We start from the raw sequence: 14,838 nt of genomic DNA, 5'->3' as shown, positions 1-14,838 counted from the left end.
CAATAAACACGCTCTCCGAGTGCCCTAGTCATTCAAGCAACAACTCCAGATTCTAGCCAATACATCCTATATTTGTAAAACCAGCTAAACTTGGTGGAGGCGAACAGAACAGACCTAGCGAAGTAACCTGTTTAAGATTGAATTTTACGGGACGGGACGATTTGGTTTAGCTGATCACTACTACTACTACTACTACTCTGTCTCAAACCTCGCACTTTGCGAAGTACACTGCAATACAGTGCACTTACATCTGTAGTGCGTTCTGTTGCTGATTAGTGTTGTCACAAATGGAACACTGACTGACGCAAATGTGCAAGCCTTTTACCCAAAAATCTGGGCGCCAGCTTTCTCCAGGCCAACTGGAAATTTTAAACAAAGATGGTGGACCAAACGCCGCTGACGGCCGTGTTTTGTATGTAAATGTACATCTTTTGGCGTTTTCTTGCTTAGATTTTTTTAGGTTACCGAGAAATAGACATTGTTCTATCAAATAACACAGTTATTGTAACCAGCAATAATGGTTGAAGTGATTTGCGAGGCGTCAGTCAGCCAACTTTCCAAACTGAAAAGCTGCCGAAGGGCTCCTCTTCCGCTACGTAGCCAAGATGGCATTTTTTTACCATTTGCAGTGCGCCATCTGGGTACTTTCAGTGCCCTGAATTCTGCTGGTTCTGTCAGTGTCAACGCCCTAAGCACTGAAAGTCAGTGTTCGAAGTGCACAAGTGCTCGGTTTGAGACAGAGCCTATGTGTTTGACAATCAATGTGGGATTTTCCATGGCACTACTAAGGCTACGAAACATGATAGGAGAAAACGGATTTTATCCTATGTTCCTTCTCTTCCTTTCTACAGTAATCCCACTGTGTCGTTGGTAGGATGTGATTGGATTTGTGACTTGCACTCATCAATAAAATATATGCTAGCCTACAATACAACATATTCAATTCAGTTTTATTTATATAAGGCCAAAACAATAAAATTCTCACGGCACTTTACAGAGCGCAGGGCCTGAAATCTGCCTTGTGATCTTTGCGCAACTGTGTGGAATTACTGAAATCCACCTGATTAGTGTAAGAGAAAACCCTGAGGTGTCGCTGCTGGTGTGACATTGACAGGGCCAGCACGGGCCAGCAGTGACAGTGGCCGTAACTTAGAACTTTTTAGGGCAGAAAGATCACCACGGGACATGTACGAGATAAGATTAATAGTTGAGCTGTGAGAATTGGACTTCTCACACTGAGGCCCCATTGTTAAAGAGTTAGTTACAGCTCCACAGGGGATCCATGATTAAGCAACATTGTCGCGACTGAGGGGTTAAAAGATTGAATTGCGTATGTGAATGTCAGAATGCATTCTCCAGTCGTGGGTGACAGAGCTCTTTGTGAACTCACCTAAGACTATTTGTACATCTCTTAAAACTCAGTAAACTCAACTGAATTCAAACCTATTGCTTCGTGGCGGTCTTTCACTTGATTCTCTGTAAACCAACACGTAGATTTAGTTTAAATTTAACATTAGGCATTCACAATCTGCAGATGAGTTTGAAAGAGGCAGAGGGGAAATGGAGGCCGGAGAAGAGCAGATGGCCCGGAGACTGATTGATCTGGGTGAGGGTGCAAGGAATGCTTTGTTTGCAGGAGGTAATGCGGGAGAGGCAGAGGACCTGTTGCCTGGCCAGGTGTTTCAAAGTCTTAAGAATGTTAATTCAGCAGTGGGGGAAGTTCCTTTTTTGTCAGGGATGGTAGAGGAAGCTGTGAATTATGACCAATTGACCGCAGGATATCGAGAGGTGTTTCAACTGGGATTTGGAATGGGTTACTAGACACAAAAGAAAGAGAGAATGATGGTTGAGAGTAAGTTTATGAAGTTAAAACATTCTTTGATGCAAAAGGAGATGGGAGAGCAGAGAGATAGTAGTCCACAGATGGGTAACCCCAGTGGCTTTGTTTCCCTGCATGAAGGGCCGTTGTTAAAATCAGGTTTAATTCAGTCTGATGGGAGAGAGGCACCACACCAGGTTATGGCTTTGCAAGGACCCATTGCATATCAAATTAAACAGATATTGTTATGTACGAAGCAGAATGTGCTTCGTTTATGGTGACCACCAGGTGGCACCTCTGTCCTGTATAAATTCACGTTCCTAATAAACCAGACTTGCTAAGTTGTAGAACAAGCTACAAGGTTTCGTGTCCCTCTCTGTGTGTATGTGGATGATTGCATCTAGTTAAAACATACAGGGAACATGACAGATATATTGGATAGGTTTATTTGGATTGGAATGGGAGGATAGGATCTGGAGTGAGTGGGGTCCTCTGATAGACAATTGGCATGCAGGGCTCAGAAAGCCTAGGTGTCCAACTCATTGCACTATAATGGTGGAAGATGTCACGGGAGTAGAAGGGAATGGAGTGAGTGATGAGAAATGGAGAGAGACATTACATGGAAGGACGCAGGTCTGGTTGAAGGTCAAGTGTGTAATTGTGGGACCTGAAGGCGTGGCCGCACAGGTTAGACTGGATCCACTACTGTACACTATGGCACGTGAGGTGGGAGGCATAATACCACACATTACACTCAAAGTGGGGTTAGATTTCAGGGCAAGAGATGTGGCCAGAATGATGGAAAGAGCCAGTGTCAGCAATTGGCTGCCTGCGAAAGAATTAGGGAAAGGTGACGTGGAGGTGTCACAGGATAACACCTTGATGCGAATCAGACACTCATCTCGCTTAACGGGGGAGCCTCAAGTAGTTGAAGTAAGTGAGTGAGAGAGTACAGAGGAGGAATATACAGTGGGTGACTTTTATGGGAATCCATACTGTATATATGATGGGTATGAAGGAATAGGTATTGAAATGTTGAATACATGGGTGTTGCTTGAGGATTGTAGCTTGGTGGAAGTGAGTGGAATTAGATTGTGTATAGGACTTAGTGGGAATAAATAAATAAAGGAATTGACAAATGGAATAAAGCACAGTTATATGTATATTGGATAGCATATAATACATTTTGGCAATTGCTCCTGGCTGGTGGTAATCTGTGAGTTTCACACATGGGATTATTTACAGTTTATGAATATGAAATTGGGTTTGCTGGTAAAAAAATACATGTGTGATGCATATTGGGTTGAAAGGTTGATTAAGTAGTGGATGAATGCTGAGAGTTGGATAGTTGCAGCTGGAGTGTAAACATGTTATTCTAACAAAAATATAGAATAGGTACTTGGTTGATAACTGTTTAATAACAATCTGCATTGAAAGTTCTTTGTTTGCAGGCCAGCAGCAGGAGAGAGAGTGGAGGAGATAGCACAGAGGGTAATTCATTTAGAGAGAGGGTTAAGGAATGTATTGGTTGGGACAGCTGTTGTTGAAGAAAGGACCCCTGCGTCCCCTTCTGGTTCATACACAAAAGGCCCTTGTGTTAGAAGTGATAAGACTGTTGGCCCAGGTGGGGCACTGGGCCCATGGGAAGCCCCCTCTGTATTGGGGTTGGGAAGAAAGGCGGGGGTAGGTAAGAAGTATGGTTATTTAGCAACAGGACGTCAGGAAAGGGTTAAGAGAAATTTTATTGGAGAGAGTGAGAAAACAAGAGATTGATCGAGCCTAGCGGGGGTTGAGAAGAGAGTTTTGGAAGTAATTAATATGACAAAGGGGTTAACTGATAAGCAAGAGCAGGAGGCTAAGAAAAGTTAAAGTTAGAATGGACTATGGATAAGGACTTTTAAATGAATAAATGAGGGTTTAAAACATTAGATCATTTCTTGAAATAAAATTTAAAACAGGGTAATTACATATGCATTTATAGATTGAGGGAATAGGACAATGGATAGACAGAAGGAAAGTGGTTTGAAGGAGTTAAATGGAAAGTAAGAATGAGACAGTTGTGGATAAAGGAGATACAGTGCCACTGCTTGGCAAAAATAGGATGTGAAGCACGAAAAGTCCTTTAGAAAATGAATCCCGCTCCACAGGCGTGCATCTACACAATATTTAGTTCATAAAAAAGAAAGAGTCGTGCTTAGCTACCAAAAAAAAGTTCGTCGCTGACTTTCCAGTCAATTTTTGGTGCGTCTATGTTTTATGCCGAACTAGTTTCTTCAGAGCGTAATAGGATCTTGGTCGCGAGTGCTGGCACTTTTCGACACGTGATCATGCTACACCAATAAGGTAGCTGCTTTTTGTCAACAGAGTTGCAAGATGGCGTCCACCATGCCTTCATCGAGCAGTACGGAAGACGAAGAAAATACACCGGAATGTCTTAATAAATTGAAAAACAAACATTGTTTTATGCATATTACTTCAGTCAAGCACGAGGAGGTACATTATTTCACCACTACACGATGGAATACATACAGGACAAGCCTACAAACGTGGCTCGGGTTGGAGGGTGAGTCTCGAGACATGGCTGAGAACTTCAAACACTGTGGATGTGGAGTTTGAAAATATTCCCGAGGATGCTGGCTTCCATCACACATGCTACCGTAGATTTACGGACAAAAATCCATCGCAAAAGGTGGAAAGACGTCTCGCACGTGAGAGACAAGAAGCGACGGAAGACCACGAGGCCATTCCATCGACTTCTAGGGGCGCGAGTCCAACAAAGAAACTGCGATCCAGGTCAGGGCTGCCAATCGCAGGCTCTGGCCCCGTTCTTCCTGCCCTGTGCATAATTTGCCAAAAAAAGGAGAAGTTCATCAACCGAGCAGGCAAACGACAAAGGGATCCTCTGTCAAAGGCTGAAACATTAACAGCAGGTAAACACACACACACACTGTGGTTGAGTGACTGAAAGGTACAATTATGTACGAGAACTCATTGAGTTATCCTTTTTGTTTTGTTAAGGCCAATTGCAGAAAGCTGCAGAGTTGAAGGATGACCAAAGTATTCTTTTGCATATAAAAGACAAAGACTGTGTGGCTCTGGAGGTGCAGTACCACAAAGGCTGTTATAATCAGTACACCAGGTTTTTGAGGCCTGAAAAACCAGAGAAAGAACAGTAAGTTATTTGTTATATTGCATTTCAAGGAGCTACTAACTTAACATTATATAAGTAAACATTCAATCTGCATTCTGTTGTATGTGCACACAATCACAACCAGCGTCGGAAATACACGAGGGCAAAGGGCAAAACTGCCCCTAAGAAAAAAAATGCCCCCATAATTTCCTCTAATAATAATTTAATGAACTTGTCAAAAACATCGTAGCCTATATGACCCGGTGCAGTTGCCATAAAATGTTTTTGATGTTCGCCTTGACTGCGTGTGCGTGAAGAACCGAACGTTCTAACAAAAAATATAAATGGAGCGCTTCTTAATCAGACCTGTGACTGCGAGTGTGAGGAGAAATGAGGATCAGCAAACACAGTCTCCGTCACCATCTCAGTTTCCAAAAGATCAAATTTTCATTCGAAAAATGGAAGCTAGATTGGCTTGGGGTGGAGGATGACGACGACGAGAAAAAGACGCAATTTTTTTTCAAGGCATGTCGGATTTGTGGACAACGAGTTGCCAAATCGTTGTCAATCCAGCACAGTCACACTGACTTCATCAAGGGGAGCGAAAACATAAAGAAATACATGGCCTTTTGTGCGCTAAGCAACACGCCATCGCCTACGGTGAATGATAACTAGTAATAATATATATTTTAATTATTTAGTTCGGTTTAGCTAGTTAATAGTCAGCTAGTTAAACGTCAGCTAGTTAAACGTTAGCTAGCTCTGATAGTGCGTTAAGGCTTGCTTGCAAGCTAGCTAACTAGTCCTATCGGTATTTCCTGTACTATGGTAGGGAGATGATTAAAGGTAACAAAACAAAAAAATCAAGAAATATAATAAGTTATTATTATAAAAAAGAAAGACAAAACTTATAATTGTTAATAACCACAAAGAAATAAGAATACAATTGAATATGATTGTCTGATTTATGTTTTCTGTTTGTTTTTTGTTCAAAAAAATCTAAGAAAACACTTTGAATTTGTAGAGTAGCCTACTGCTTAATAGTCTTATTATTGCCTTTTGATGACAATCCCCATATACTCTAAGCCTAAATAAGTATGTTTATTATTTTGAACATAGTTAAATGTTATTTCACAAGTTTCAAAAAGTGCCCCCAATTTGATTTGAAATGCCCCTGGATTTAAGTCAGTGGGGGCAAAAATTGCCCCCTAAAAAATATGTAAATTTCCTACCCTGATCACAACACTTATTAATTTCTTTCCTTCTCATTCATACAGTATGTGTTCTAGGAATGAGCCCACGTTTGATGCACAGACATGTACCAGTTGGCAACAAGGAGAATAGCTGGTGTGTGTGTGTGTGTGTGTGTGTGTGTGTGTGTGTGCGTGTGGTGTGGTGTGGTTAGTGATGTTGTGTGCCTTTCTTGGGCATCTTTGGTGTTAAATGTGCTGTATGGCAGATAGGTTCTAGCCTGTAATGTCTTGTACCACCTCCACCACTCTCTGCTTTTCATGATACTCCTGTGACTCTTAATTGTCACTGTTTTGTTGTGTTGCAGACAGGATATGTTGAAGAAGAGGCTGACTCGTGATTTCCCCCATCAGTATCAAAAACCTAGAACGGTCACGTAGAGCTGATGCAGGGTCACAACCCAATGGAAAAAGTTTCTCTCAGAAGGAACAAATAAGGAAGCACTTGCCGAATTCCTGTATGTTGCATGGAAAAATGCAGACCTTACAATAGTGGGCAAAAACCTCTGCTTGTACATCGCACATACAAATCAATGTCACTGTGTGACTGTTAAGGAGGGTGTACAGTCTGTTCGTGTTGTTGAAGACCTGTTGTTGTTTTTACATGCACAACATGCTGCACGGGAGCATAAAGCTGTCATTATCAAGAGCTCTGACACTGATGTGGCAGTCATTGCTGTAAGTGTGCAGACAGATTTGCCATGCAGTTTATATGTTTTCACAGGGACTGGCAACAGGACTCGTATCATTGACATTACCAAGGTGTCATCAGCTCTTGGAACCAGTGTGTGTTCAGCCTTGATCGGAATTCACACATTCTCTGGGTCTGACTCCACAAAACCGGCGGTGGCGAGGTTGGCAGGCAATGTACGTCTTGGGAGTGAAAGCAGTAGAAAGACTGCTGACCTCCGTGCAATTCTTCGCCTCTGCTCCTCGGTATAGAAAAGTAGTTGTGTTGTGTTGTAAATACAAACAGGCCTAAAGCGTTTGCATTAACGTATAAATGAGCACTACCTTAACAGCATCCATTATCAGTAAGCAAACTAACTGTAAACATAGGACGCTCACATGACGGGATGCATTTTTTGTCGCATACTGTGACGTTTGAGAAAAAGAGGGAAAAAGGGGCTACTTACATAGGACATCTCCTGACAGCGGATGGTCTAAGGATACATCCAGAAAAAGTACGTGCCATTGAACATATGCCAAAACCAACAGATGTGAAAGCAGTTCAGAGGCTGTTGGGTATGGTGAACTACCTGGCTAAGTTCTGTCCTCATCTCTCTGACCACTGTCAGCCACTCAGGCAGCTGACACACACACACACACACACACACACACACACACACACAGCCACTCAGGCAGCTGACACACACACACACACACACACACACAACACACACACACAGCCACTCAGGCAGCTGACACACAAAGACGGTGAATCGAAGTGGACAGAGCAGCATGACCAGGCGTTTCTCAAATTGAAAGAGACTATTTCAAACACACCGGTGCTGAAGTACTACAGCCCGGAGGAGGAATTGACTGTGCAGTGTGATGCCTCAGACACAGGTTTGGGCACAGCACTGGTCCAGAGGGGTATGCCCGTAGCATTTGCAAGCAGAACACTCACACAAACAGAGAAGGGCTATGTCCAAATAGAGAAGGAATTCTTAGCAATGATTTTCAGTTTGGAGAAATTCCATCAGTACACGTATGGACGCAAGGTAACTGCACAAAGTGACCACAAACCTTTAGAGAACATAGTGAGAAAGCCACTATTGATTCGACACTGCAGAAACTCATTGAAACCATACAACAAAGATGTCCAAATGACAAGACGAAGACACCAAGCGAAATCAGACCATACTTTTCATTCCTGGATGAACGTGTTGTCATACCTGATGCGCTAAGGAGAGACATCACGCGCCGTCTACATTCCTCTCATTTTGTGGTGGAAGGAAGCCTACGAAGAGCCAGAGAGTGCGTATACTGGCCAGGCATTAATGACCAGATCAAGACCTATGTAGCCAAGTGTGACATTTGCAGGTCAGTGGACTATAAGCAACAAAGAGAAACACTGATCTCACATAAAATGCCAAACAGACCATGGGCTAAGGTAGGCACAGATTTGTTTTCTTTTGACAACAAGGACTCTCTCATCACTGTAGATTATTATTCAAATTTCTGGGAAATAGATTCTCTCTCAGACACAAAATCTACAACTGTGATAAAGAAACTGAAAGCCCACGTTGCCAGACAAGGCATCGCTGATGTTGTCATCTCGGACAACGGACCACAATACAATTCCAAAAGATTCAGCGAACGGTGGGAATTCCTGCATAAGATTTCGTCACCTGGACACGCTCAGAGCAATGGCAAAGCGGAGTCAGCCGTCAAAACAGAGACTTTTGCACAAAGCTAAAATGGCTGGACAGGATGCTTACCTTGCTCTTTTGGATCACCCGTAACACACCGTCACAAGGCCTGGACACCAGTCCAGCACAAAGACTTCTCAGTCGCCGCACCAGAACACACAAAAGCAAGCCTTCTGCAGCCAAAAGTCCAACAGGTGCAGCAAGGACTAAGAAGTAACTAACAACGCCAGTCTGCCTACTACAACAGATCAGCCAGAGATCTGGACACATTAAAACCAGGGGACTGTGTGCGAATTACAGCTATTTGGACCTCACACTCTCTGGAGACTAGGCAAAGTTCTCAGGGCTGTGGATGCGAGATCCTACGAAGTCCAGCTGCAGTCTGGTGGTGTTCTGCTGAGGAATCACAAACACCTCAGGCGTGCCCACGGACAGACCCTCAGTGAGTCTATAGACATAGAGACTGTTCTTCCACAGACTGTTCCTGAACCACACACAGCCACAGACACAGGTGACACCCACCTCGTAACAAGGTCTTACCGGTGACCATAAGGGCTGGTCGCACAGTGGTGAAGCCACAACGCTACAAAGACTTTGTGAACTAATAGTTGTGGACCACTCATGGACTTTGGGGGGACTAAAGACAAATGTTGAGAAAAGCACAACATGTTTAGTAATGTGTGTAGTTACGTTTAAGACTGAAATAGGAAATGCAGTAGAATAGAGTACGTATAACTTTTCATTTTGAATTTACAATGTTGATTTGATTTCAGCAAATGTGTGTGAATGGTAACAAGGAATATCACTCCAGTTAAATTGTGAAGAGGATTCGTAATGAGTTCTGTCATTCAGAGATGATTTTTATTGTGTGCATGTTTGACAGTTCATTAAGAGTCAAACAGCTTAAGAAAAAAAAAAAAAAGAGAAATGAAGTAACAATATTAATTGTGTCCACACGGACCTTTTTGAATGTGACACCTGAAGTGAGAGTTGGACGTGAGATGCACGTAGGTTGTACTGTGCGTGTCAGTAAATTAATAAAGCGTTGCCCAATTGGGCTGTTATAAAGTTATTCTGTAGTCCTTTTATGCGAATAGGAGCAGAATAAAACAGCTACTATTGGAAATGATCAGCCCCCCTCCTTCAAACCCCACACCCTTGTTAGAGGGTTGCATTTGTGAAAGTGAAAGTTAGCGCCCGCAACTTTTACCCACGACGCATGTTTCGTGGATTTAAGGAGTCGAAAGGGAAAATCCTATGCATTCTTTAAATTAAAACTGGGATATTACAGCTCTTGATGCACGGAATTACTTATCGGATATGATTCAAAAATGCGTTTGGATCTTGCTGCCTTGCGCGCATTCTGCAGCATTATACAGATGATCTCCCTGACGACGTCTTTTCTCATTTCAGTCACCTGCTTTTTACCAAGAAAACACAGAGGAAAGGTATGTAGTGAACTAACAAGCCAGCGATTGTCATCTTTACATCTTTATGATGCGCTAGTGTATGACAACATTGCTCCAAAGCCACAAAGCTTATATCAAAAGGCATTATGACATCCAAAATCTTCGTGTTTAGGCTATACAAGTGCTGTCAGAGCGGCTCTGACAGTGTTGGGGTCCTGTAGGCTTTTAGATTGTACACCAAAAATCTGAGTGACAAGAATTATGGTGACATTGTTACTGATGTTGACGTATACTTAGGGTGACCACACGTGTTGTTTACATGTCAAAACACATTCTCATCACGTGTACAACACGTTCTTAACGTGTGATCTCAGACATCAATTTCGTTAGACGCCATAATTCTAACCCATTTGGCCAGCCGTCCACTCTGAACAGGTGAGTGTATATGCGTCAGTTATCGGACAGTTTGTTGAAAAATCGATATGCTAAGTCTATTTATAGATTAACGTTATGTATAAGGTTAGCCAAACTTACGGTTTTCGAGAGACATATTTGTCCTTTTTAACTTGTAAGACTCGTTTAACACCGCAAGAAAACGTAATTCTAAAAATTTCTATTAATGTTTAGGGTGACACGTTACATGAGTACGTTTTCGCCTGCGTCAATTATAGGACACTTCCACTTTGTTCCACTTACCGCGTTGGTTTTCGAGATAATAATATGCTTTCCTCCTCCTTTGACATATACCGGTCTAATTTCTGTACAAATGACTTTGTCACAATATGTTTTGACAAGCAAATGTTAATCTAACTAGTGTTATTTTTGTTTAATTTGGGTTATTTGTGGGCTTTCTTTGACCTGATTCAGTTGTAGGTGCAGTCTATTCACTTAAACATGCACAAAACAAACATGGCATGATTATGTATGTTATGTATTAAAAATGAAGACATTTATCATAACGGTATTGTAATTGTACTTTTGTTCGTGGAAATACAACATTTTAATCTAATTCAACTTTGTTTAAGTTAAACTGTAAACGCAACTACGGAAGGCGACCTTCATCACCAAATCGCGTTATTCTCCCGCCCAATTTCTCAACAAGTGCCTTTCATATTGACATAGGTCTAAACGACCAGAGCAATCGCATTTGGTCTCTGTAAGCATCCGTACTTACATTACATCATGCTAGCTGTTTTTAGCATTTGAAATGACAGTTTAAAATCACAGTCAAACTTCATCTGGAGAGAATAAATCTGACAGTACAACTTTAAGACCAAATAAAATATTCGTCGCGCCGCTAAGTGTTCCACACTATAATGTACACGCAAAAGTACAACACTATTTCACAAGCTTAAATTAGATCTACAGAGTTAATTTTTTTTCACAAGTAAAGCTTAAATGCCCTATTTTTGTGGGAGCTTACGTTTCTTGCCATAGTCGCCCGAAGTTGATCACGAGAGTGAATGTAAACATGACAACGCCGAATGTGTCCTATAATTGACGCATGCCGGTAATTGACGCAGCTCCGCTAAGCAGCTTGCACACTGCCCCGACAAACGCCAACATTCTCCAACAGTCGGGTCAGTGTGGGCCGGCAGTTGGTGTTGTCGGTAGGAAAACTGTATGATCAGGGAAAGTGTATTAAAACCGGATGTCGTCGCTTTAAGCCGGTCTCTGGTTGGATAAAGCTTTTCAGCAGAAATGGACAAGGACCTTTGATTTATTCTGTAGGAACCATGCCGATGCCTGACTCTTAATATTGTGTGACGTTGTTGAAGTTCAAGTTCAACATTAATAGCGATTGAATTACCCTTGTGTCGTGTAATCGCTAGCGGTAAATAAACGTTAATAACTTGAATGACTGATTAAGGATATATGTTACACATCACAAACACATGTAATCGATGGGTTTTGGGGGAAATTAGGTAATTGGTTAGCTTAAATTGCAGTATCTTAGGCGAGCTAATTGACCTGGCTAGCTATAGCGGAATTAACAGTGCTAGCTTTGTGTTTGGTCATATAGCTTCGTAAAAGTTCAGTTAACAAGTCACTTGTGTGTTTAGTTGTATGACTTCGTAAAAGTTCGGTTAACAAGTCAATTGAGCATTAAGCCACCTGACTATAATGGGTCTATTCATATTAGCATGCTAACATTAGACTTCTTAGCAGCGAGGCTAGCTAGCTACTATGTGTTCCAATGGATTGTTGGTCTAAGCGTTAGCTTCAGTTAAGACCTACGTGTACCACATGAACAACTAAACGAGTCAATGTAGACCTATAAAAAGTTGTGTAGATAGCTTTATTCACATAAGCCGTATAACTTCACAAAAATAATAATAATTTAAAGAAAACCGATCGTTTGCATGCCCGGCTTGTCCATTTCTGCTGAAAAGCTTTATCCAACCAGAGACCGGCTTAAAGTGACGACATCCGGTTTTAATACACTTTCCCTGATCATACAGTTTTCCTACCGACAGGTGTTAGTTGGAGAATGTTGGCGTTAGTCGGGTATTGTCGGAAGAGTTCAACATGTTCAGTCGGATCGGGTAAAGTTGTCTGACCAATGTAGAGCCATTTCCAACGAACTCCAACATTCTGACAGCTCATTACCTTGACAACTAGGCTCAACTTGCGTGCATTACATCCTCGAGCTCTCTTGGATGTCGAAGTTATGATGGTTATCAGCCAGTTTGTCCTAGTCTATTTATAGATTAACGTTATGTATTAGCTTCCCCAAACGAACGATTTTCGAGACATATATGTCTACCGGTATTTCAACTTCTACGACTCGTTTAACACTGCAAGAAAACGTTTTTCTAAATATTAATATTAATGTTGACACTTTACGTTTTGCAGGAGTACGTTTGCACTTATGTTAGCTATCGGCCACTCCCACTTCGTTCCACTTACCGCGTTGGTTTTCGAAATATTAATATGCACGCCGCCTGCTTTTATGCTGTTGTATGAAAAAGTTTTGGCACCCCTCTGAGGCTGCTGAATGATAATTTACTCTGTCTTCACCAAAAAAAAGATCACAGTGGTATATTGTTCATTTTCTAGTTAACACTGAGTACTGGGGTGTTTTCCAGACAAAGATATTTAGTGTAGCCAGAGGTTAAATTGGAGCGCTCCGACTCCTTAGATCCACAACAAACCCCGCCGGAGCTCAGACCCGTCTCCCTCAGTGTAAAATAATCATATACTACTTTTAATATTTTTTCATCTCCTGACCAAACGCATTGCAATATGATATTATATAACTCACAAGACTACTCAAAGACACTGTAGCCCATCAATGATACATGGAATTATGAGAGGCATTCTACTGATTCTCTTGTGAAGTGCACGTCAGTGAACGTCAAAAATCGACACCTATAATCTTTGTGATTGTTAAGACGTTTTTCTAAAGGATCATTGTTGTTGTTAATAATTTGTCCATCAAAGCGCCACCGCTAGAATGTGTGAAGAAGGTTAGTGTTCTATGATCTGTTTTTGGTATTCAGACTGACATTTCAGCCTGAAACAACAAATAAACTAACCTAACTTAAAGGGACGCAGCCAAGCAGCTTAGCCTTCATTCAGAACAGAACCTAATAGCCAACTAGCCAAGCTATCCCAACCCAAAGAAAAAACATGGCACAACTTTGCGACAAAGTGCAGTTGAACTCGCATCAAGGAGCAAATATCCATAGGTGAACAAGGGCACAGCCAAACGCCTATGATGGCCAATGACGTCCGCACTAAAAAGCAAGCAACACCATACAAACCACTGGCTAGCTAGCCGCTAGCAAATGTCAGATCCTGTAGCCTACGTGTTCTCTTGACACTCTGAAGACAGCATAGCATCATCAAATTATCCAGTTTACATGTTGATGGGGATCTTCACGTAATGATCTTGTCACATACTGTATAATCAGGCCAATAATCCCAATTTTGACAAATAAATAAAATATAGCCTCTGTTTACAGTCTCCAATTAAGTTAGCCTATTTCATAGTTCATTGACTAACAAAGAGGTCTTTAGTGTTACCTAGATTCCTATGATCTTTGCAATATAGGCCTAACTGAAATAATCAAACTCAACTATTAGTTTTCCAATACTTGCTTAAAAATATATTTTTGACAATACCAGTTTAGCTAAAATACTGTGTATAATGTGTCCCTATGTTGTGGTTTCAGCTCTGAATTACACACAATATTTAAGTTCACATAGGCTAACTTAAGGTTGTTGGTGCAAAGTAATTTTGAAAAACTGTAATAGATTCCAATGATCCTGAAACAAGTGATGATATACTAGGGTGACCAGACGTCCTCTTTTACCCGGACATGTCCTCTTTTCGAGACCTAAAAAATGCGTCCGGCAGGGATTCTAAAATCGTCCGGGATTTTGCCTTGTAGGATATTTGTGTTTGTCTTGGTCTTTCACAAACTAGTTATTACGTCCTTACAAGTTTATGAAAGGGTATCTCCCTTACGTTCCACCTTCTTGCGCGAGCTCTGACTGTAGCGCTGAACTGTCATTGGTCGACCGCCTTCCCAGTGTTTGCCAGATATGATAATTATCCTCCCAAATACGATCATTTGACCCTTTCATACATTACGCCATTTCCCAATCTGGCAACACTGAGCACCTTGCCGCCTCCACTAGTAGCATCGTTTACAATCAGGGCTGTAGTGGAGGGTAAACGCCGTTTACGCACCTCTGGAATTTTGGAAATAGCGTTTACGCACCTCTAAATATCGTTTACGCACCTGTAAGTGCCGTTTTACGCACCTCAAAGTTCCCTGGCCTTGTATTCTGCCGTTGGAATAATCAGAAATAAATTTGGTGTCATTTTAAAACACATACATTTCAA

The sequence above is a fragment of the Clupea harengus genome, chromosome 22, assembly GCF_900700415.2.
Source record: "Clupea harengus chromosome 22, Ch_v2.0.2, whole genome shotgun sequence".
Classification (NCBI taxonomy): Eukaryota; Metazoa; Chordata; class Actinopteri; order Clupeiformes; family Clupeidae; genus Clupea; species Clupea harengus.
Note: the sequence above shows the minus strand (reverse complement) of the source record.